Raw genomic sequence first — 22,401 nt, 5'->3', positions numbered from 1 at the left:
AGTTAAAAACGATTAAAACGTAAAAAGGTTTGTACTTTAGTTAATAGTATAATACCATTGTTAATTTCTTGATTTTGATAATTGTTCAATGGTTAGTTGTTAAGTGGGGGAAGGTGCATGAAAGATATGTGAAGCTCTTGTTACTATCTTTTATAACTTTTCTGTAAGTTAGTATTTTTTAACAAAAATTTTAAAAATATTTCCTATCCAAAAATACCTTTCCAATACATTTCCATTATTTCTGGAATAATATATAACATTATTCCAGAAAAAAGGATTTTCATGTCTTTGTAGAACTGGAAAGTCAGATAATTGTTGTGATAAATTATGCATTGACATGTTTATATAGTTATATGGTTATTAGAAAAGCACAGTTATTCCTAAGAAATATAAACCTAACTTCTATAACCATCCAAAAGTATAACCTAATCTAATATTTTAGTTAGTTCTTAATTAAGACAGAATGATATAATAAATGTGAAAGTCTTTTGAAGTATGAAGACTTTAAATAGGCCAATATTAAAATTTAAATTATGATGATGAATATTTTGTGTCAAATTTAGCCTCATGGGTTGAATATTTGTCAAAAAAAGACTTTCATCTTAAACATTTTAAAGTCTGTTTTGTTTTTAGCCTTTTGAATCTGACTGTGTTAAAAAGCAGCTGAGGTTCATACCTCTCTTAAAAATTTGAGACTAACTTTGCTCCTGTTAAGTATTATTGAAGTAATTTTTCATCCTGGACATATTATCTATACTGGTGGCCTGAATATTTAAAATATCCAGTGAGAGTCCGAAAGAGAATATACCTAACATAAGTATGTCTAGATATTACCATATGCATTTCCAATGAAGTATTTTAGCTGAATTTATGAGATGTTAAACTGGACAGAATAGAGGAACATTGAGCTTCATTTTTCTAGATAGTGTCAACTAATTGATAGCATGTCATAATAATTCTTCAGGGTCACCTTTGCTAGAGCATTTTAAAAGTCCATATAGAGTCTTCAGCTTTCTCATTTGTTATTTTTATAGCTCAATTTGGCAGAGGAGTTGGATGAGAATGTATTTTCTGGTTAGAGGAGAAACAAACAAAAAGAGCCTTTTTTTTTTTTTTTTTTTTTTAATGTAGAAGTTTGCTTTGCTGGAAAGGAGGACAGGATGGTCATAGTCACAGAAGGAAATAGGCCTGGGGATCATTAGATAAGGCCTATACTTTATGGAAGTGTAGTGCAAATAGAAGGATAAATCCATAGGATTGACTCAATAAGGAAATTGGTATTGCACAGGGATTGAGGCAAAGAGGTAACAACTCACAGAAAATCCCAGACATGCACAAAGCCCATTTAAATTCTTGTCTTTTGTAGGATTTAGTATCAGCAAGAGTGAGCTAGACAGGAATTCTATAATGGGGAACTGTAGTAGTTCTTTTATATACATTTTCTTATTAGCACTCACGAAATAAGCCAGCTAATATTATTTCCTTTTGATAAATGAGTAAACACAGAGAGATTAGGTTACTTCCAAGGTCACAGATCCCAAGCTCACTCTGGTACCCCGAAGTATTATGCAACATTGCTTACACTATTCCTACTCCTTCTAAGAAAAAAAAGAAAAAGAAAAAGAAAAAGAAAGAAAAAAAGAAAAGAAAAATCAGAACTGGTTTTCCTTGGTTCTCACCAGGTTGCACATGCCTAAACCTTTGTTGTGCTGAGGTCGTGATACCAATGGCTATTGTTCATTTTGTTCATATCTTTGAAATCTGTTCAGGGGTCCCTTGAGATTTGTAGCATGTTCATAATGATGCCCTTCCCTGCCCCTTGTCATTCTTTTGTTTTTGTTTTTGTTTTGTTTTCTGGTTATTGTTTATTTAAACACAATAGTGAGTGCCAAATTCAATTTGTATTCCCCTGTTAAACACTAAATTGCAATAGAAAATATAGACCACACATCAAATGACCAAACTTCAGACATATTCTATGGACTTAACACAAGAATTAAAGGCGGGGTAGTGTGGAGCTAAACGGGAGAAGCTTCAGGAGCAAACTGCTTGGGTTTAAATCTTAGTTACAACACTTCTTAGATGTGAAAAATTTCACCAAAATCTTTCATCTCTTTGTACTTCAGTTTCCTAATCTGTAAAATGCATAAATGATAGTACTTGCCTCAGAGGGTGTTTGAATGAGTTAGTTACTAGTTTGAATGAGTTAGTTACTAGTTTCAAAATATTTAGTAACTGGTAAGAACTGGTAAGTAGAAAGTACTCAATACATGTTAGCTCCACTCTAATTAATCATAGCAGTCCAGTTTTGCAATCTTATAATTGCATTAGGTACTAACCTCCCCATTTTAGTGTGTATCTCCTTCTGAGAACAAATTTATCAGACTTGGGTTCACACACATGGAGATAAATCTTTCCAGAAAGTTTCAGAGATGTAATTGCCCCACACCCGTCTACCCCCTACCAAACTCCTCCTGAGCCAAGATAATACAGAGGCATCACTAGGAAGGACAGGGTTCAAGTCAAATGAGTGACAGAAAATATGTTCTCTATAAATTTAGAGAAGGAGCAGTATGTAGTGATTAGAGAAGACTTCCTGGAGGACTGGAATTTGGACTGAGTATTGGAGAATCCTTTGGATTTTGGTAAGTGGGCATTAGGGAGAGACCACACTAGCTGGTGGATGGGCCACTGCACACTGTTATACAGCTTGGGTGACTATATGGACGATACCAATATCCCATTGGCAGAAATGAGTGGAAGCTGGAATCCAGTTTATACTTGGGTCAACAAGCCAGGTACCCTGGCATAGAGGATGTGCCCTAAAGAAAGAGCTATCTTTTCCTTCTTACCAAGTGCCTTGGGCTTCAGCAACCTTTTATCTGGGGGCTAAATATAAGGGGAACTTCCTTTTTCAGTTCTCCATGATAGTACTCTATAATTAGGAGACCATAAAAATTGTCATTTAAGCACACACAATTCGGAGACAGAAAAGAATCAATAGTAATAGTTACTACTGCATAATAGGCACATGCCAACCCTATCCTGAGCAATCCAGAACTACTGAGAACATTTGTCACTTTACCTATAGGCTGCCAGGTAGAAGTGAGACTATTGCTTATCTTTTAACTGGAGAAACTAGAATCAACTGTTAGTCATTCTACTAGGTGCCTGGGTTTATTCCTACTCAGGTGGGAAAGTTGAAGATACTAATTAGAAAAAAGACTCTGGCTAAACTCAAAAAAATAATTTTAACCAGTGTCAAGAGTTAGGAGCAGAGTTAGCACATTCTCTCCCTTTCTCTCTCTCTTTAAAAAAAAAAATTTATTTATTTATTTATTTGAGAGAGAGCATGCACAAGTGTGGAGAGGGGCAGAGGGAGAGGGAAAAGCAGGCTCTTGGATGAGCAGGGAGCCCAACGACTGGATCCCAGGACTCTGGGATCATGACCTGAGCAGAAGGCAGACAATGGACCAATTGAGCCACCCAAGCACCCCCAGATTTAGGAACATTCTGCTTTCCTATTTGAGTTCCTCTGGGCTCTCAAGAGAAATTGAAAACAGTTTCTGAGTCTGTGACAAAAAGGTGAAATTAGCATTGTCCACATGGAAGAATTGAAATAACTGGCGCTAACGGTGTGTACCTATTAAATTTTAATAAAATCTGGATAAATAGATAGTGATCAGCGCAATGGAGTTTCATTTCTACAAAGATGTTTATTTCTGGTTGAAACTGAATTGTTACTCTAAATTATAATTTCCCAAACCACCTTACCCTCTTAAATTCCTCATTAATAACATAATTCATCTTATTATCCCCATAGATCACAATCTTCTAGCTATCCCATCAGATCAGGCACTGGATCCAAAGATAGGTACCAGTCCACTAATTCTTCCTTCAGGTTTCCCAGTTTCCATCGTTTTCTATCCATGCTGACATTGTTCTAAAGTTGTAAGGCCTCATCACAGTTGGGCCTCTTGTCAGCAACTGTAAACCATCTATATTCCTCTTCAGCCCTCATTATTGTATATGGTACAATGGTATATGTATATGGTATTTGGTATATAGCCAAGATGTATATCTTCCTAAAGTTACTTTTAACATATCTCTTCCTGCCCCTCAGTTCTTCAGTGGCTCCCTAAAGTGGGCAATACAAGAAGAGAAGTTATATGGATGAAGAGAGATGTAGGTTTCAATGCCTTTCTTTTAGGTCTGATATTTCACATTTTGGAATTTTATTTTTTCAAATTTTAAGTTTTTTGTTTTTACGCATATAATTTTTTTGAAAATCTGGTTTTCCTGATTTACATTTTTCTAAGTATTATTGTTACCAATTTCTTGCCCTTGAAATAGGAAACCAAAGATTACAGCTGTTTTGTTTTGTTTTTTTTCCTATATTTATCATCCCAATTTCATACTTTGAACTTTACTGTTAGCCTGTATTGAATATATCTAAAAGCTGTTAACTTTAAAAAGTAAATGTAGTGATTACATGCAATTAGAGTATTTCACTGTATAGCCAAACCAAAACAATCAAAACAAGAAGGTCTATTTTATTTGCCCGTAATATGTGATAATGTTCTTTACTTCTTTATTTCCTTTAAACAGGAAGTAGTATCAACAATAGTACTTTTGTAGGGGATCCCTGGGTGGCTCAGCGGTTTAGCCCCTGCCTTTGGCCTAGGGCGCAATCCTGGAGTCCCGGGATCGAGTCCCACGTCGGGCTCTCGGCATGGAGCCTGCTTCTCCCTCCTCCTGTGTCTCTGCCTCTCTCTCTCTCTCTGTCTATGATAAATAAATAAATAAAAATAAAAAAAAATAGTACTTTTGTAAAATATTTTATTTCAACTCTCAATGAGCTGTGGTGACTTTCCAATTATCTTCTAATTCTGTAGAGCTCAAGAGACCAATTTGTCAGTGTTATCAAACCCATTTTTCACCAGTTGGGAATTGGACCAGATTTTAGCTAAAGTCTTTTTTATTTCTCCAGGTCTATAAATCTGTGTACTTTACAAAAACAATAGTAGCCATCATTTAATGTCGATTATTTACCAGAAACTGTTCCAGGTACTTTATACAAATTACATCTTATTCTTAAAAATAATCTCATAAATTATCCCCATTTTACAGATGTGTACTTGAAAAGGATAACTAACATGTCCTTGAGTACTTAACTGAGATTTGAATCTGGCATTTTCTAACTCCCATAAAATCACATAGACTTGAATATTTCTTTCCATAAATCTTAGTAGTCTTACAGTTTTAAGTATCTAGAAAACCAAGATTTCACAAATTTCAAACGAAGCTTTTTCTCTTGGAGCTATTAAAAGATGACTTTATTTTGTGTGTGTGTGAGAAATATGTGATCTACATGTACTACAACTTTCACCTAAATTATTGTGACAATGTAAAATGTTTAAAAATCTGTCTATTCTTGATAGTATGCTATGTTGTAATCCCTTAGCTTAGTCATGAGGTGAAATTTCTTAGTCATGAAATAACCTGGCAACCTAGAATCATTTATGATTTTTTAAAATTTTAATTTATTTTTTTATTTATTTGTTTGACTAGTCTAAGTCAAATAAAGTACCTGTGGTTATACATGTTATTAAAGGCAGGTCTCAGACTCTATCCATGCTTTTCCATGACAGCTAAAGAAAAAACATGTATCGCATAGAACTTTTTTGGCATAAACTCTATTAATACCAAGGGATTATAGCATATAGCTTCATTTTGTCATGCTTGTCTGTTTCTTTATTGAAATCTTAATATAATAGTGCACTCACTTATGTCTAAGCCCCCTGTAAATGGGATTTTTAATCAGAATGGCCAAGGACTTCCCCCAAAAAACAGTTTAGTGGCCCTCTGGCCTCTTTTGATACCCAGGTTTCCTATCCACTAGAACTGTTGTATATCCCCACAAATAGCAAAATCATTTTATCAAATTTTGTGAAGGAAATTGACTCCATATGTAAGTCTCACTGTAGAATTGCTTATTTTCCTCATAGACTTTTAAAGATTTTTTAAAGATTTTATTTATTTATTCATGAGAGACAGAGAAAGAGGCAGAGACACAGGCAGAGGGAGAAGCAGGCTCCATGCAGAGAGCCCGATGTGGGACTCGATCCTGGTTCTCCAGGATCATGCCCTGGACTGAAGGCAGAGCTAACCTGCTGAGCCACCCGGGATGCCCTCCTCATATACTTTTGAGAATCCAGTCACCACTGTGACTACCTGCAAAAATCAGTATTGGAAGGGAATGGAAGATATAATCTTTAAGTCAGGATCATGGAGAAGAAGCTAGGAATGTGAGATAAACCCAATAAATATTCCAGAGTAAAGAGATTCAGTATAGCAAGGCAAAGGACAAAGGATAGTGGAAAAGGCAAGTGCATACGACGGTGCAGTTCATTAATTTGTTTAGTAATTATTTTATTTTATTTTATTTATTTTTTAATTTTATTTTTTTCATGAGAGACACAAGAGAGGCAGAAACATAGGCAGAGGGAGAAGTAGGCTCCCTGCAAGGAGCCTGATGAGGGACTCAATCGTAGGACCCCAGGATCATGACCCAAGCCAAAGGCAGATGCTCAACCACTAAGCCACCCAGGTGCCTCTAGTAATTCTTTTAAAAATATCTATTTAAGAACTCCAGTATGCCTGGCTCTCTGCTGAGAATACAGTGCTGATCAAAAACAGATACAACCCCTGCTCTCCTGGAACTTACAGTTTATTGGTGAAAACACATTTCAAATAACTCCTTGACTAAAGTGTGGAATCTATACTAGAGAGGACCAGAATGAATACCTGGAGCTAAGGTAGGGGGTGACAGAGCATACCAGGTGTTGCTTGGACTATAGTATGAGAAGTGGAGGTGGAGACACTGGTGTTGAGTGAAGATCAGCTTCTCCCTCAAGGTGCAGACCCTGGAAACATCAGAAGAGATGAGCCAAGGGCAAAGACAAAGCTTTTCCACCCATTTCTACCAAACAATTCCCCCAAATAAGTTCAGACCAAAGCATATATTGAAGTCTGGTAGTATGGGTGGAAGTGGTGAAACTATATTCAGTTAATCAGGAAATGTAAAGGACCTTGAGTTTATTATATTTATATAAAGCTTAAGTCTCTTTGTTTAAGCACTAAACTGATGCAGTAATCCATTTGCTAGACCTTCTACTGTCCCTGGGTGTTTTCAGTGGAGGCTCTAACCCCCATTGCTGGATGGCTTCAGGGAAGTAGATATATCTTATTCATGTTGGGCTTGGAATTGGCATCCTTCAATAATAAGCCCAAAAGAGAAAGAGAACAGATTAAGACACTCATCTAGTTTTGAGTAGATGATAACTACTTCAAGTTAACAATGGAAGTTGATATTTTTGTAGATACTGTTTATTGGCATGATCATTTAGCAAGCCCCCCAAAACCAACTATGGCCTCACAAAACCTTTTTTTTGTGTGTTTGTTGAAAAATATTTCTCAGGGAATCTTAAGACCAAAAATGTAAGTAAATAATACAGGATTATCTATTGGGATTTAGGATTTCGTTTCAGAGCTTTGGAAGTGGGCTTGAGAAACTTAGTGTGATCTCACAGTAGTCACTAAATTAAAGAATCTCACCTTATGTAATCATTACCATAAGTAGGAATTTTTTTATGCAGTGTTTTGTGGATTTTTTTTCCCTATGGAAACTTTTAAAATAAATTAGCAACTTGACACTAACACTAGATTTTAAATAGTACTGTAGTCATCTGCGTTAATGAAGTTACAGAGGGCCACAAAGTAAAGTGAAAGATAGGATTGCTTTTGTTTGTTTAAGAAATTTCACTTAATGATATGAAAATGTGAAATAGCTCCTTTTGCAAAAGTTTTCCTATGGACATAATGGAACTATGTGTATACCTAGATCTATTTATAAATATAGACATATGTGTATGTATATATCATGCTGATATTTATATATTTTGTGCTGAAATCATTTTCATCATTATCTTATAGCTTAAGTAAAGCAAACTGTAAATTGGTAGAATTCATTCTATAACTGTGATACCACAATTGTGGTGCAGAATATTATGATTTAAAACTAATCTAGAAAAGGATAAAGTGCTTTCTTCAACCAAAATTTATAATTAAAGTGGGTATGATTTTGACATCAACTTAGTACTTTATTAAAATGCAAACCTAGGAGTATTCACTTCCAGATTTTTTAGCAATTGTAGCAAATTGTTACCACACCAGCTTGGTATCCAAAGTCTGTGATTAGGCCAACAATATATAATTTTAAATAGTTTTAAATTATCTCTATGTTAGTATGCTAGGGTCTCCATAACAAAATACCATAGACTAGATGACTTAAACAGAAATATATTTTGTTATTGTTCTGTAGGCTAGAAGTCCAAAGTCAGGGTTGATTTCTTTTGAAGCCTAGCTCCTTGGCTTGTAGATGGCCACCATATCTCTGTGTTTTCACGTGGTCTTTTTTCTCTGGGCACATGCTTCTGTAGTCTTTTTGTGTGTGTGTCCAAATTACCTCTTCCTGTAAGGACACTAGTTAGATTGGATTAGGGCCTATGCTAAGGGTGTCAGTTTAACAGAATCACTTCTTCAGAGGCCCTATCTCCAAGTACAGCTGCATTTTGAAGGCTTCACCATATGAATTTCAGGGAGTGGAAGGCACAATTCATCCCATAACAATCTTGAAGCATTTGAAAGGTCCTCACGGAGGATGTCAACAAACTATTTCTAATGACGTTAGCACAAGGCCAGTTAGATTTTAAAGACATTAGGAAAAAATTTAAATGAAATATTAGTTAGGCTACAATTGTATGACCCAAATAATTTAGCCCTATTCTTGAAAATGACACCACCTAGCCAGAGATGTGCTAGATTATTAAAAAAAAAAAGAAGAAGAACAGATGAGTAAACAAATTCCAATTGTCCTTACTAGTGGAGTATCAGCTTAAACCTGATAAGGCATTTTGTAGTTTTATCCTTCTCTTGATTCTGTTCTACATTTAGGGATCTACAAAAAATCATAGATGATGTAAGTTTATGGGGAAATACTGAAGGCAGTAAGAAATTCATAACTAGTCTCATTCTGAGAGAGGCAGTGTACTATTTCTCCTCTGTATCTACTATATTCTTTCAGATTTCAGGATCTTAATTGGTGATCTCCACTCAGGCTGGGAGTTACACTTAGGCCACCTGCAGGTTTTCAAGTCTGCTCTTATCAGACTTGATTGGATGAGAACTCTCATGAGGATGTCTCCTGAACCAGAAGTATTGCCCAAAGTACAGTACCCCAAATCATAGGTGTTTGAGAAACCCAAGAAAAGATTTTACTTAGATAAATTTTGAACAAAAGGGGTTTGCAAAGAGCAGAAGAAATCCATATTCCCTCTTGAAAGTGTCCTCTCATCGCTTTGGTACTAAGAATTGAAAATGAAGAACAGACAAACGTCTTTCCAAGCATCATAATGCACTTCCCCATCCTCTTAACTACTTTTTATAAAATCAAAATCTACTAAAATCTAACCTGTGCCTGCCTTTATCCTCTTGAAATGGCTGTCAGAGTAGTGGCATGCTTCAGTGGTTTGGTAGAAAGAGAAGCCAGAGGAATGGCTACCTGGTGAGAGATGTGTGTGTCTGTATGTATAGCTGAAAGAAGAAGGAAGACAAGTTTGCAATATTAAATCTATCAGAAAAATGTAATGGCTCAGTTATAAAGACCTCCATGGATGACAACTCAAAATCTTCATAAATTTGTCAAAACTATTTGATAGTTAACAAAAAGGATATGAAAAAGAACATGCCAAATCAAAAATTTCACTCTCTTAAAGACATTTGCAGAGTTAGAAACATTGATCATATCTCGTTTTTCAGTGGATCTAAAATTAATTCCCCCATAAAAACCCATAAGCAGCATATATTAACAAGATGGCCTAACGCATGTCTTCTTGACAACCCTACACTCAACTGGGGATCATAAGTCATTAGCAATGGTGGCTACTTTAGAGACCATACAGTCCACTAACCATATTTTACAGATAATGAGATTGCCCTGCTTTAGGCCACTCAGTATCCACTTCTCTTTATAGTTTCTGTAGCTCTTTTTTACCATAAGCCTTATCGGGGAAAATGAAGAATTTGAGACATTCTTTTTGAAATGTATCTCTTTGAAGCATTAATATATACATTGAAATGTCATTTTGAGACCTCAGTGATATCTAAAGTTTTCCTCTTCCAGGAACAGCTTTGTCACTGTGCTACTGCACAGAACAGGTAGTGGTCTCCTGAATTTCATTTTCTCTTAGGGCAAGTGCCTTTGGCTTTTTCTTTTTGTGTGTCCTCCTTAAGTCAGTGGCCTCACTTCAGTTGTTCCCATTGGCTTACAGGTAGCCATGTATAACTTGGGAGAAAGTTGCTTGAAAGAAAATGCAGTGATTTTGGCAAAGCGTCTATGGAGTGGAGGACACACATATAATAAGTTTAATTTCTTTATTTGTCTTAGGAAAGAAAAATTGATTTATTTTTCTTACCACCTTTCTTATGTTCAGATGGGTGAGAAACAATTTCTGCAATCTACATATTTGTAGATATGCATGTCCTATTAGGCAAATTAGACCAGACAACAAATAATGACACAAGCACAATATATTGCTAGTATATACTGAGAGGCCACCCTGTGCCATGCACTATGCTAAGATACTTAAGTATATTGTATTATATCAGTCATTTTTACAAATACCTATTTTACAGATGAGAAAACTGAAGTTCAAATGTTGTCTTCCTGGTCCCCTATTACAAAGCTAATCACTAGGAAAGCCAGGATGTAAAGCCCAGTATCCTTAACCATCAAGAGTTCTCTTTCCACATTGAGTCTGACCACATGGGCTTACTTCAAAGAAATCATTGCTGAGGGGGCGCCTAGGTGGTGAAATCAACATCCGACTCTTGGTTTAGATAAGGTTGTGATCTCAAGATCATGAGATTGAGCCCCACATCGGATTCTACTCTCAACACAGTCTGCCGAAGACTGTCTCTCCCTGGGGAACCCTGGGTGGCTCTGCAGTTAGGTGCCTGCCTTTGGCTTAGGGTGTGATCCTGGAGTCCCAGGATCGAGTCCTGCGTTGGGATCCCTGCATGGAGCCTGCTTCTCCCTCTGCCTCTCTCTCTCTCTCTCTCTCTCTCTCTCTCTGTGTCTCTCATTGATAAATAAATAAAATCTTAAAAAAAAAAAAAAGACCGTCTCTCCCTCTGTCCCTCCCCACCCTCAAATAAATAAATAAATAAATAAATAAATAAATAAATAAATCTTTTTAAAAAAAGAAAAAATGAAATCATTGCTGATATACAAAGTACATTTTTAAAAAGAATAAGTCATTCTAGGGTTTTAAGTTTAAGATACAAATCTATTTTATTTGATCTGTCTACAAAAATATTGGTTATTTTATTTAAGAGTTTGTACATTTTATAAGATTGAGGAGGACTAGCCATCATCCAGCTAAATCCCAGCCTGCCCTTGGTACTTCCAGAGCATGTAATCTTAAATGATTTGTGTGCAGTTAACAAAGCCCATCTTTCTAGCTGGAAAAAAAAAAAAAAAGCTTCCTGCATTCTGATTATAAGTGAAGGAGAGAGATTGGTCCATTAAAGTGAGATTAGAATGCAATAGTAATCAGACTTTTCTTTACTGGAGAGTAAGGAACTCTCTCAGTGTACTTTACAGTCCCTATCAGACCACAGATGAGACATTTTCTTATTTCCTCTTCCTTAGACCAGTCTAAATATTAAGAAGAACAGATTAAAAGTCAGGGTAGGTGTGAGAAATAGAAAATTGAACTATACGACATAATACTCTGATTCTCAGAAATCAAGAATTAAGGAAAGGAGGCTTAACTATACATGTAAGTTCTTATTAGGGTGGATAAGCTTAAATGTTTTGACATGATTTAGAAGGTGCTTAAGATCTCATATCTGAGAAAATGGCAAAATGCCATTTTTAAGGTAATGTGGAGCTGTTCTTGCATTTCATTTTTTCTTTTTCTCACCATTGAGTGATACCTATCAGTGGCCCTGTCTATTTTTTGTAGCTGTTAAACCATTCTTCTGGCTTAAGTGCTACACAGCTAGCACAAAAGAACTCTTTAGTATGCGTGATAACGGAGTATGACCTTTAATTTATCAGAGTGCATTCTGTATTCTGTTATCTGCTTGTCCTTGTTGCTTTTTATTTCTTGCCACTAGTTTTTGATATGATTCTCTAGTCTCTTTGCATTAGGAACTCAACAACATGGAAAGGCTTAGGGAAGAACATGTAAATCTCTATTCATTGTACATAGTGAGATCCAAAGATCACAAGGTTACCTTTACTTCTGATGGAACAGTATCCAAAATAAAATTTTTGAAGGTAAGCAGCATAGAGGAACAGGTGCTTCTAACAAATCTTTCTATAAAGACATATTAGATATCTTAGCATAATTTCACATAACAGGGAGGCATGAAAGGAGAAATTTCTTAACCCAATTAGATGTGCACTAAGCTTTTAATTTCTTCCCCAAAGTACTGTTGAACTCTGCGGTAGACAGCCTGTGGCTTTCATGCCCAGCATCTTAGCAATCTCACAGGAAGATATTGTTTAACTGGATGTAATGGCCTATTGTTTCATTCAGGGAGCTGGGCATTGTCTAAACCATTAATCACAAACGGACATTGCCCTACCAAAGCAGTCTGCACTTTCTCCAGATGTTTAAGTTATATGGGATGACTGACAGGGTGCTTGGGTTGTGGCACCTTCTCTTTGTATGGCATTGCATTAAGATATGGCATTTAATTTATAGAAAATACTGCTTTAAAAACAAAGATGGGAGCAAAACTGAAGTATCTGTAAACATGGTATCAATATGAAATTAAAATTTAAAAAAGATCACCCATAATCTCTCCATCCTAACTCAGATATTTTCATTTTTGCATATTGCCCTCAAATTCTTGTCAACTTTCATCATATTTTTAGTAGTTTTAATATGGTGTGTATTACATGCTTCATTTCACATAGCATAAATATTGTAACTATTTTTTTTAAGATTTTATTTATTTATTCATGAAAGACACAGAGAGAGAGAGGCAGAGACACAGGCAGAGGGAGAAGCAGGCTCCACGCAGGGAACCCGATGCGGGACTCGATCCCAGAACTCCAGGATCATGCCCTGGGCTGAAGGCAGGTGCTAAACTGTTGAGCCACCCAGGTGTCCCAAACTATTTTTATTTATATTTACAATTGGCTTGAGACTATACTAGAGAATGTATTTACTTAAAAAATAGATGTAAAGGTATATAGTTTTATGAAAGTGAAAAGAATAATTGATAATCAACCTTTAGGGGATTAATGTCCATGCTAGAACATATTTTTCCCTGGTTATTATTTCAATAAAATATAGGTTGTTTGTGATCTAGGTAAAATCCTTTGTGTTTTGTCACACCTTCTGTGAAGTGTAATGCATTGTCCTCTCTGAAGTTCTGCGGCAAGGTCACTTCATATAGTGATTAAATTATATACTCATGCCAAGTTGTCTATTATCCTGAACTTCCATTTAACTTCCTTCATTTTGCTCCTTGACTCCCCAAAGTGTAAGCTCTTTAACAAAGGATCTATGTGTTATATTGATGTATGCTTGATGCAGCAGTTTCAGAGTACACTGTTGGTGCTTATGTATTGACCTCGTTGAGTCAGATTGCTTTCCTAATGTCCACCTAAGCTATACTAAAGAAACAAGGGATTTAACTATTGGAACTAGAGAAGGAAGGTGAAGTCCTTTGGGTACATGAGGTATGTCTAGGAATGGGTGCACACATTGGGTTATTGATGATTGGCATTTAAGCATTGGGCCCCCGGAGATGTGTAAAAGGAGAAGCAGAGATGAGAGATGAGCAGGGCAGGAAAAAGGAGGAAATGTGAAGTCTAAGCAGAATTCACTTTAATATGTTGCGGAGTCCCATCCCTTTTCCCACAAGCCAACAAAAGGGAGAGGTCTTCTTACACATGCTAGGACCCTCTCTCCTTTAGCAATTTGTCTCTGGAGAGAGTCAGCATCAAAGAAAGCTGTGAACTTGGTTGATTATTATGCTTGGGGCTTGTCTGATAGGTAAAAGGTTAAGATAAAGGATACTTGGAGTGTTTTGTCTCAAGTGGCTTGCATGGCAGGGCATCATCATAAAAGGAAGAAAATGAATCCTGGTCCTCATTGGGATCTCAACTGTAGTGGATCTTCTCTACATTAGTGTTTAACATAGAGGTGATCAAAATATTCTCCTGATAAATTCTCAAGGATTTGGGAAGTTTACTGACTTTGTATGCCCAAGAGGAGAATCTCATTTCAAACTTCATAAAGCAGAACCTTTAAAAACAAGACCAGGATATTTTCCATTATACAAGAGAGTGCCATAAGGCTTAAAAGGAAGATGTGCGGACTCTACGACTCAGGCTGTTTGATTGAGACATTTTCTTTAAAAAAAAAAAAAAAAAACAACTATTGCAGGGAATAGCTTAGGAGTCAAATATACTTGGGTTCAGATGTTTCCTCCATCTATTTTGCATGGTGTAGCATTGGTTATATCATCTATCTGAGCCTCATTTTTTTATCTATAAAATAAAAGATACTTGTGTTCTGAGATTGATACGAGGCCTAAATAAGATAGCTCATATGATAAGTCGGTAGCATAATACATAAAGTATAAAAGCCACTCAATACATTATTACCCTGTTTTCTGGTAGTCTTGTATTTTCTGTAACTCCTTTGCCTACAGACCACTTTCATAATTAAAAAGTGTCTTTTCCAAAGTGCTTGAAACTGAATTGTAGGCTTACTAGTTTGTTTAGTTCTATTGTCAGAAAGGAAGCACTTTTATTTTTTTAAGATTTTATTTATTTGTTCATGAAAGACATAGAGAGAGAGAGGCAGGAAGCACTTTTAGATGCTGGTGGTACATGTTTGTAATTCTATAAGGTTTTAATAATCCAGATGACAATCCAAATCCATTGCTACTTTATATAATAACCATGAATGAGGCAAACTCTGGAAGGCCTATGCCCTCTCATGACTAACAAATCTATAACCTCTACCACTTGATTTTGTAGAGATCCAATTCTGTATCATTTTTGCCTTAAAGGGCAGACGTTTTGCTTACGAGCAACTGTTATATTCATTGATGGACTTCAGAAAATGCTAGTGGGGGAGTTTATAATCCAATTCATTTTCAAGAAATCACCACTAAAATCATTCTGTAAAAAGATATTCTTGGGAGTTTGCATTTCTGAAGATTCATTGAGTCTAAGACTATATCTCTCATATATGGTTCATTAGAGAATTTAGGCAGTTACAGAAATTTTTCCCTGATTAAATCAACCATCAGTTCTCTCTGCAATTAAAAAAAAAAAAAAAAGGATCCCAAGTTGGGATTAATGTCTCTGTCAATGTATATGCACCATAGTGATCCCAACTTCAACTTCAAGCTATACATCATTGGCTTACAGTTAAGCAGCAAACATTTTACTTAAGATATTACCTTGACCTGTATTTACTCCAATGGCAAAATCATGATTGATGAAAGAGGAGCAAGATTCCTTAATCTTGCCTAGGGATCCCTGGGTGGCGCAGCGGTTTAGCGCCTGCCTTTGGCCCAGGGCGCGATCCTGGAAACCCGGGATCGAATCCCATGTCGGGCTCCTGGTGCATGGAGCCTGCTTCTCCCTCTGCCTATGTCTCTGCCTCTCTCTCTCTCTCTGTGTGACTATCATAAATAAATAAAAATTAAAAAAAAAGATTAAGGAGCCTATATATATATATATATATATATATATATATATATATATAATGACATAGAGAAACTCTTTTATTTTATTTTATTTATTCATGAGAGACAGAGAGGGGCAGAGACACAGACAGAGAGAAAAGCAGGCTCCATGCAGGGAGCCTGTATAGAGAAACTCTTAAGGAGTTATATATCTGTATATATGCTCTTAAGGAGTTTCTCTCTCTCTCTCTCTCTCTCTCTCTATATATATATATATAGAGAGAGAGAGAGAGAGACTTACTGATTTTGACTTTTGAACCACAAATAACCTCTAGTGAGTTCATTTTCCAATGAGGAACTACTTATCAAGTGTTTACCTTGTGCTCAGCATTGTATTATGTACAAGGTGGATAACAGTGAACAGATGGACTGGACATGACCCTTGTTTGCAAGAAATCTAAAATTTAGAATCAGTTTTGTCACGATTATCGATACTGCTACTAAGTGTTATAACAGTGCAAAATGGAAAGCTCTAGACTAATTGGGGGAAGGGTCCATAGGGAATGCTTCGTTGAGAAACACATATTTAAGGGACGTGTGTGTGCATTTATGTCCAGAGTGTTAAGGAGTACCCAGAGATGCAGGAAATTTGCAAAGCAAATAAAATGACATCTTCAAAAAGAATTAGCTCCATAAAAAGAATCAAAAAGTACAGAGTTTCTAGAGTTTAAAAAGTCAGAAAAAGGTGCTTCATGATGAAGTTGGAGAAGGGGTCAGGAGACAAATAGATGCATATATTGTTACGTGTATATCTTAATGACATAGCAAATAATGTAATATATAGGACAAATATTTTCATTAAAAAGCTTCATTCTTTTTAAGTTTCTTTCATAAATTTGTTACTCCAAGTGTCAGTGATGTTCAAAATCCACTCATTTGAAACATTATCAGCTAAGTTAGGTATTGCTATTTAGTATGGTTTCCACAACAATGACACATAAGGCAATTAGTTGGAAATTATGATATTGCTGCTTTTAAAACTACACTAATTTTACAGAACTATGTTAAACTTTTACTTTGCTTTGTGAGTGGAGGCATATCTACATGACATGTTCTCATTTAAAAGCAAAACATCTAGGGGATCCCTGGGTGGCTCAGAGGTTTGGCACCTGCCTTTGGCCCAGGGCACAATCCTGGAGTCCTGGGATCGAGTCCCATGTTGGGCTACCAGCGTCGAGCCTGTTTCTCCCTCTGCCCGTGTCTCTGCCTCAATCTCTCTCTCTCTCTCTCTCTCTCTCTCTCTCTCTCTCTCTCTCATAAATAAATAAATCTTTAAAAAAATAAAATAAAATAAAAGCAAAACATCTAAAAACAGACTCCTAATCTTTTCTGGAAGTATGTATAGCTTTTCAGAACCCTTTTGTGTTTCTTCTCCCAAAACTCAAAACTCAGGTAAATAAGAAGGCTTCAGAAGAAGCAACTATCTTTGCTTTTACTTTCATATTATTTTGGACAAATGTTGGGTTCATAGCCCTGCTTTTTCTTAATTTTCTTCCAACTATATTACTTTCTCATATTGAAAACTGACACTTTTATTTCTGAAGAGAAATTACACATCAAGGGTGAAGATTTATGAAAATGAGAGGAGAAAAACTATGTATGAGCAAAGTTCATATAGCTTTTCTCTACTGACCAATAGTCATAAAAATATGATTACAATTTTATTTCTCTTAGTTCTCTGAGTCCCACCATGAAATTTAACTACAAGTCAAGGATTTGAGTTTTATTACTGCTTGCTGCTTACCTTGATATTTTGAAATTACTCTTGTTTCCTTGAAATCTACTGGTTCATATAAAATTAATATTCTATAGGGTGACCAAACATTATTGGTTAGGTAAGAAAATGAAACTATCTAGGATTCAATCAAAATGAAGTCGCAGTCTAAGTCTGAATGACCAGATTTTCCTTTTTATGCTTCAGCCCTGGAATCTTGTTTGAAATATCCATTACATTTAGCACTTTATACCTAAATTGTCATTCCAGTTAGAGCCTGCACCTAGAAATTGATTCTGGCTATAGGAAGCCTACCTCTTGTCAAAAATACTGAATCCTGAAACTAATCTAGTGTTATGTATTAATTACAGCCCAATTTAAAAAAATTACAGCCCAATTAATAATTAATTAAAAATAGTGAATCCTTTCACAATTCAAAGAAAAATAAACCCAACTTTTATATACTGTTTCGCTAGTTGGAAATTACTTCAACAGAGATGAGTGTGTTTGTCGCTGGTGACATTTTCAGTGGAGGCATAACATACTTAACCCACATAAAATCAACTAGAGGAAAAAGAAAATAAAAGGAAAACCTCCTTCTAGATTTATTAGGGTGAAGGAAATATGAGGCTAAATTTTGTTTTACCTATTCGATCAGAAGTTCTATTATCATAAACCTAGTTTATGTGCTCAGTAGATTACTATAGTTAATTTTTGTTTAAAAAGCTGAAATTCTTCTTGGACCCTTTCAATAATTCCAAAACAAATTGGTCTTTTTAAAGTGGATCATTATTACTTTATCTCCGATTTAGGGAACTTGAAAATGAAAATAGCTTCTCCCAAATATTCACCTTTGGCTTGCTTTGAAAATTCGGGTACACTCCACTTGTTTTTGTTTGTTTGTTTGTTTGTTTGTTTTTAAGATTTATTAATTTATTTTTAGAAAGATCACATGTGTGGGGAGGAGCAGAGGGAGAGTGATAGAGAAACCCTAGCCAACTCCTTGCTGAGGTTGGAACCCAAGGTGGGACTCCATGCCATGATACTTGAGCCAAAAACCAAGAGTCAGTTACTTAACCAACTGTGCCACCCAGGGGCCTGACATTCCACTTGCTTTTAATCTTGTCCATGTAAACCTGTTTCCTTTGACCATGCTCAGAAGCACTATATAATGTTTTTACATCTCAGTATATTTGGTATTAGATCCCAACCCTTTCCAAAGGAAAGAAAAGGTCATTGGAAATTATATTTATCTTTGACCTTTCTCAATCAAATTTGTTGTTTTATGTCCTTTATGTTACACACTAAGTTTAGATATACATCAAACTATGGCCAGAATTAAAAATGAACATAATCATACCAAATTACTGGTTGTTTTGTAAATAACATATCATTATGAATTTATAAAGACATAAAATGCATTTTGAGCAATTTCTTAAAATAATATACCTCAATAATGCATTTCCTACGAAACTAGTTAATGAAAATCATGAGGTGGGGGCAAAATGTAGTCTTATTCCTGGTGAACCTAAACAATCTGAACTATTTTATACTGAGCAGTAAAAGAGGTTTGGGACTCATCTGTTAAAAGACATCATCATCATAGTACTCTATTTGGATGTATCTTTGGTTGATAGTATATTTATACATAATTTCATCACAAGAGAAGCCATTATTTTTTTTTATCTAGTAGAAGAACAAAGAATTTGGAAACTAAACATACATTGAACTGAAGTGAGTGCCATCTGATTTCCCATCCGTTACTTCAACAAAGACTAAAGTATGTCCTTTGATTTCAAAATCAAATCTCTCTGTTAAAAAAAAAAAAATCTCTGAACTAGAAGACATCTGATATTCATGGGTGATGGGATTATATGGTATCATCCTTGTGGCTATGTTTTTTAAAATTATCATATCTTCTTATACCTGTCTCAGCTGCCTACTCCATTTTTTCTTTGTTGTTGTTGTTAGGACCTCTTTGTTATTCATTGGAAATGTGGTGTTTATGTTGTTTTAGCTGAGTCTCATCAAGGATCTTTAAAAGCTATTGTTGACTTAAATCATGTTATATCAATTATGTTAGTTGCTCTATGTGCCAAAGATATGAGAGCAAATTATATGTCTCTGTGTATATATTTGTACATGTTTTTATGTGCTCTTTTTCTAAGCTATTCAAAAAGAATATACAAAACTGTCAATTCTCTCTACCAGTCTTCTTTAAGACTTTATATGTCCCCTACTAATAGTAACTATGATTACTTATTTTGTGACATGAGGCAGTTATTGTGAAACAAGTAATGAGCTGACTTGATGGATGTTCAAGTCAGTGACAATCACTAAAGGGATAAATGTTTCCTTTGGAAAGTCAAAGGGAAGCTCAGCTACTTGTGATCTATTCTCTGGGCATAATTTTATTCTGAATGTTGTTAGGCTATAGGATGAGATTATGGGCCCATGAAAGCTATCAGAATTAAAAACAAGATTTCCTTCACTACCTCAATCTACAGATATTTCATAGGAGGTTATATGATAGGTATTGTACCAGCATTGAGAATTCAATAGTCAACAGCACACACAGCATCTTCTAGAACTTCAGAGTTCCGAGGGGAAAACATTAATTGAATATGCAATTACAAGCTCAGGCTCGTATGCCAAAGGGCATGTATCAGGTGCTAGGCAAACATGCAGTCAAATGTCCTAATCTAACTTGGGGACAGCAGGAAGGAACCCCCTCACCCCACCCCCACTCCCCGAGGAAATAATGATTCTGCCGAGAAGGCTCAAATAGTGAGTCACATTTAGCTGAGGAAAAATGGAAATGGGATAAGGGTGAGGAAGAGTATTTCAAATAAAAGAAGCTACAAGTGCAAAAGTCCAGAGAAATAAGCCTTACAAGAGTTGAAAGAAGTCTCCTGACGATGGACAGATTACAGCAGGGCAGTGGCAGGTGTGAGATGAGGAACAAGAGGTAGGAAAGGCTCAGATTATGGAAGTGCTCATAAATCTCATCAGGGGCTTGAGATTTTATTTTCTTTAATTTTTTTAAAGATTTATTTATTCATTCAGAGAGAGCGAGGAGAGAGGCAGAGACAAGGCGGAGGGAGAAGCAGGCTCCATGCAGGAAGCCTGATGTGGGACTCGATCCCGGGTCTCCAGGATCACACCCCAGGCTGCAGGCGGCGCTAAACCGCTGCACCACCGGGGCTGCCCGAGATTTTATACTAAGGCAATGAGAAGGGTTATAATAGACAAATGGCATAGTTAGATATTGACTGGTATGTGGAGAATGGATGCAATTGATTGGAGAGATGACACAGAAGTCTGTTAATGTGCTGTAGTAGTAATTGTGCAAGAGGTGATATGGATCCTAAATTTGGGTGATGTCGGAGGAAATAATCATTTCTGATGATGGGAATACTCTAGCATGAAAAACTGCATAAGGAAACACCTAATTTTAAAGTCATCAGGAGAGTTATAACAGTGCAAATTGATATGAGTGTTGGTAGAAAAAGAAGTTAATAGAGCAAAGGGTATGTGTCTTTGAAAAAACATTTCATGTTTGCCTATCAAAGCCTGCACATGAACATGTTTATCATGTAAATCAAATATAAGCGAAAACTACATATTCATCATTCATCACACTGCCTTAAGATAACCAATATCATATCTTAGTGTGTTTTTCCAAATATAATTTGTATGCAAGCACACAGAAGAGAACATAAATTGTGCACTCTTTTAAAACAAAGATAGACTTGGAATTTAAGCTGTTTGTATCCTTGGGGTTTTTTTTTTAGATTATCAGTATACTAAAACTATCCCTGGTTGACACACAACGTTATGCTAGTTTCAAGAATACAACATATTTACATTTTAAATTAAGTACTAATGCATGAAATATTATTGGTCAAATTGATATTCAAAGGACAAATCGATAAGATCTAAGTGACAGTTCTTGTCTACTTCTCTAAAAGTGTGTGACCAATATAATGGTAGCTTTATTGTGGTAAGTATAATAAAATAGTATAAGAATACTACAGTAGTACTATTAGTATTTTTTATACTAAGCTTATTTTACACTAAAATATTAGTATTTTTATACTAAAAAAAAGTATAAGAAAGCACTTACAAATTATTCTGAGAAAAATTTATATCCATTATCTTTTTGAGCAAAATGTTCCAGTCTTTTCTCGTCAGCAGTACTACCTTCCAGTATTTCCTTCTCTGAGTTCTCCTCTGAGCTTTTGCCAAAATGTTTTAGCTCAAATTCCATGTTAGTTAATTTTCACAGAATAGAAAAATTTCTTGCAATATATACAATTGAGCACTGAGATGGCAGCCTAGATTCCTCCTAAGTGCTTTCTAGACCAAGTGTACATTCATCTATTTGCAAGCATTATTCAAGGTCAGTTTAAACTGTGTTTCTATCAGATAATGTTTTGTTCAAAGAAGCAAGGCTCCCACTTAGTTTGAATCTCTGAGTAGGAACGGAACCACTGTTTGTGGATTCTATTTGTTCCTTATACTGTCATGCCTTCTTTAGAATAGTTTAATAAAAGCAGATATTTGAGGATAAAAGAACATACATACATTAAGCGTTAAGTGAAACTGGAGGACACTCAAATAAAGTCACTTTTGTCAAAGCCTTTTCCTGTAATAACATATTTGGATGATACAAGATGTATTCCCTTGTGATGTCCAAGTTATTGATAAACCAATTTGTGTGGAATATACAAGAACTATTCAGACTTTGTGGTTTCCTTAAATGAGATGAATAAGAATTTCTATTTTTTGAATAGGACATAAAGTATTCTAGGCCTATTTTAGATGCTTCAGTGTGCCAA

The 22,401-nt window shown here is 35.6% G+C and overlaps 1 protein-coding gene across 26 annotated transcripts in view; it reads left to right on the top strand.

The window, feature by feature from the left end:
- Positions 1 to 22,401, top strand: part of NRXN1 (neurexin 1) — a 1,115,374-nt gene that overhangs the window by 962,049 nt on the left and 130,924 nt on the right. The window lies entirely within an intron of this gene.

The sequence above is a fragment of the Canis lupus genome, chromosome 11, assembly GCF_048164855.1.
Source record: "Canis lupus baileyi chromosome 11, mCanLup2.hap1, whole genome shotgun sequence".
In the NCBI taxonomy this organism is placed as follows: domain Eukaryota; kingdom Metazoa; phylum Chordata; class Mammalia; order Carnivora; family Canidae; genus Canis; species Canis lupus.
The sequence above is the reverse complement of the archived record's forward strand: the minus strand, read 5'-3'. Positions and strand labels throughout refer to the sequence as shown.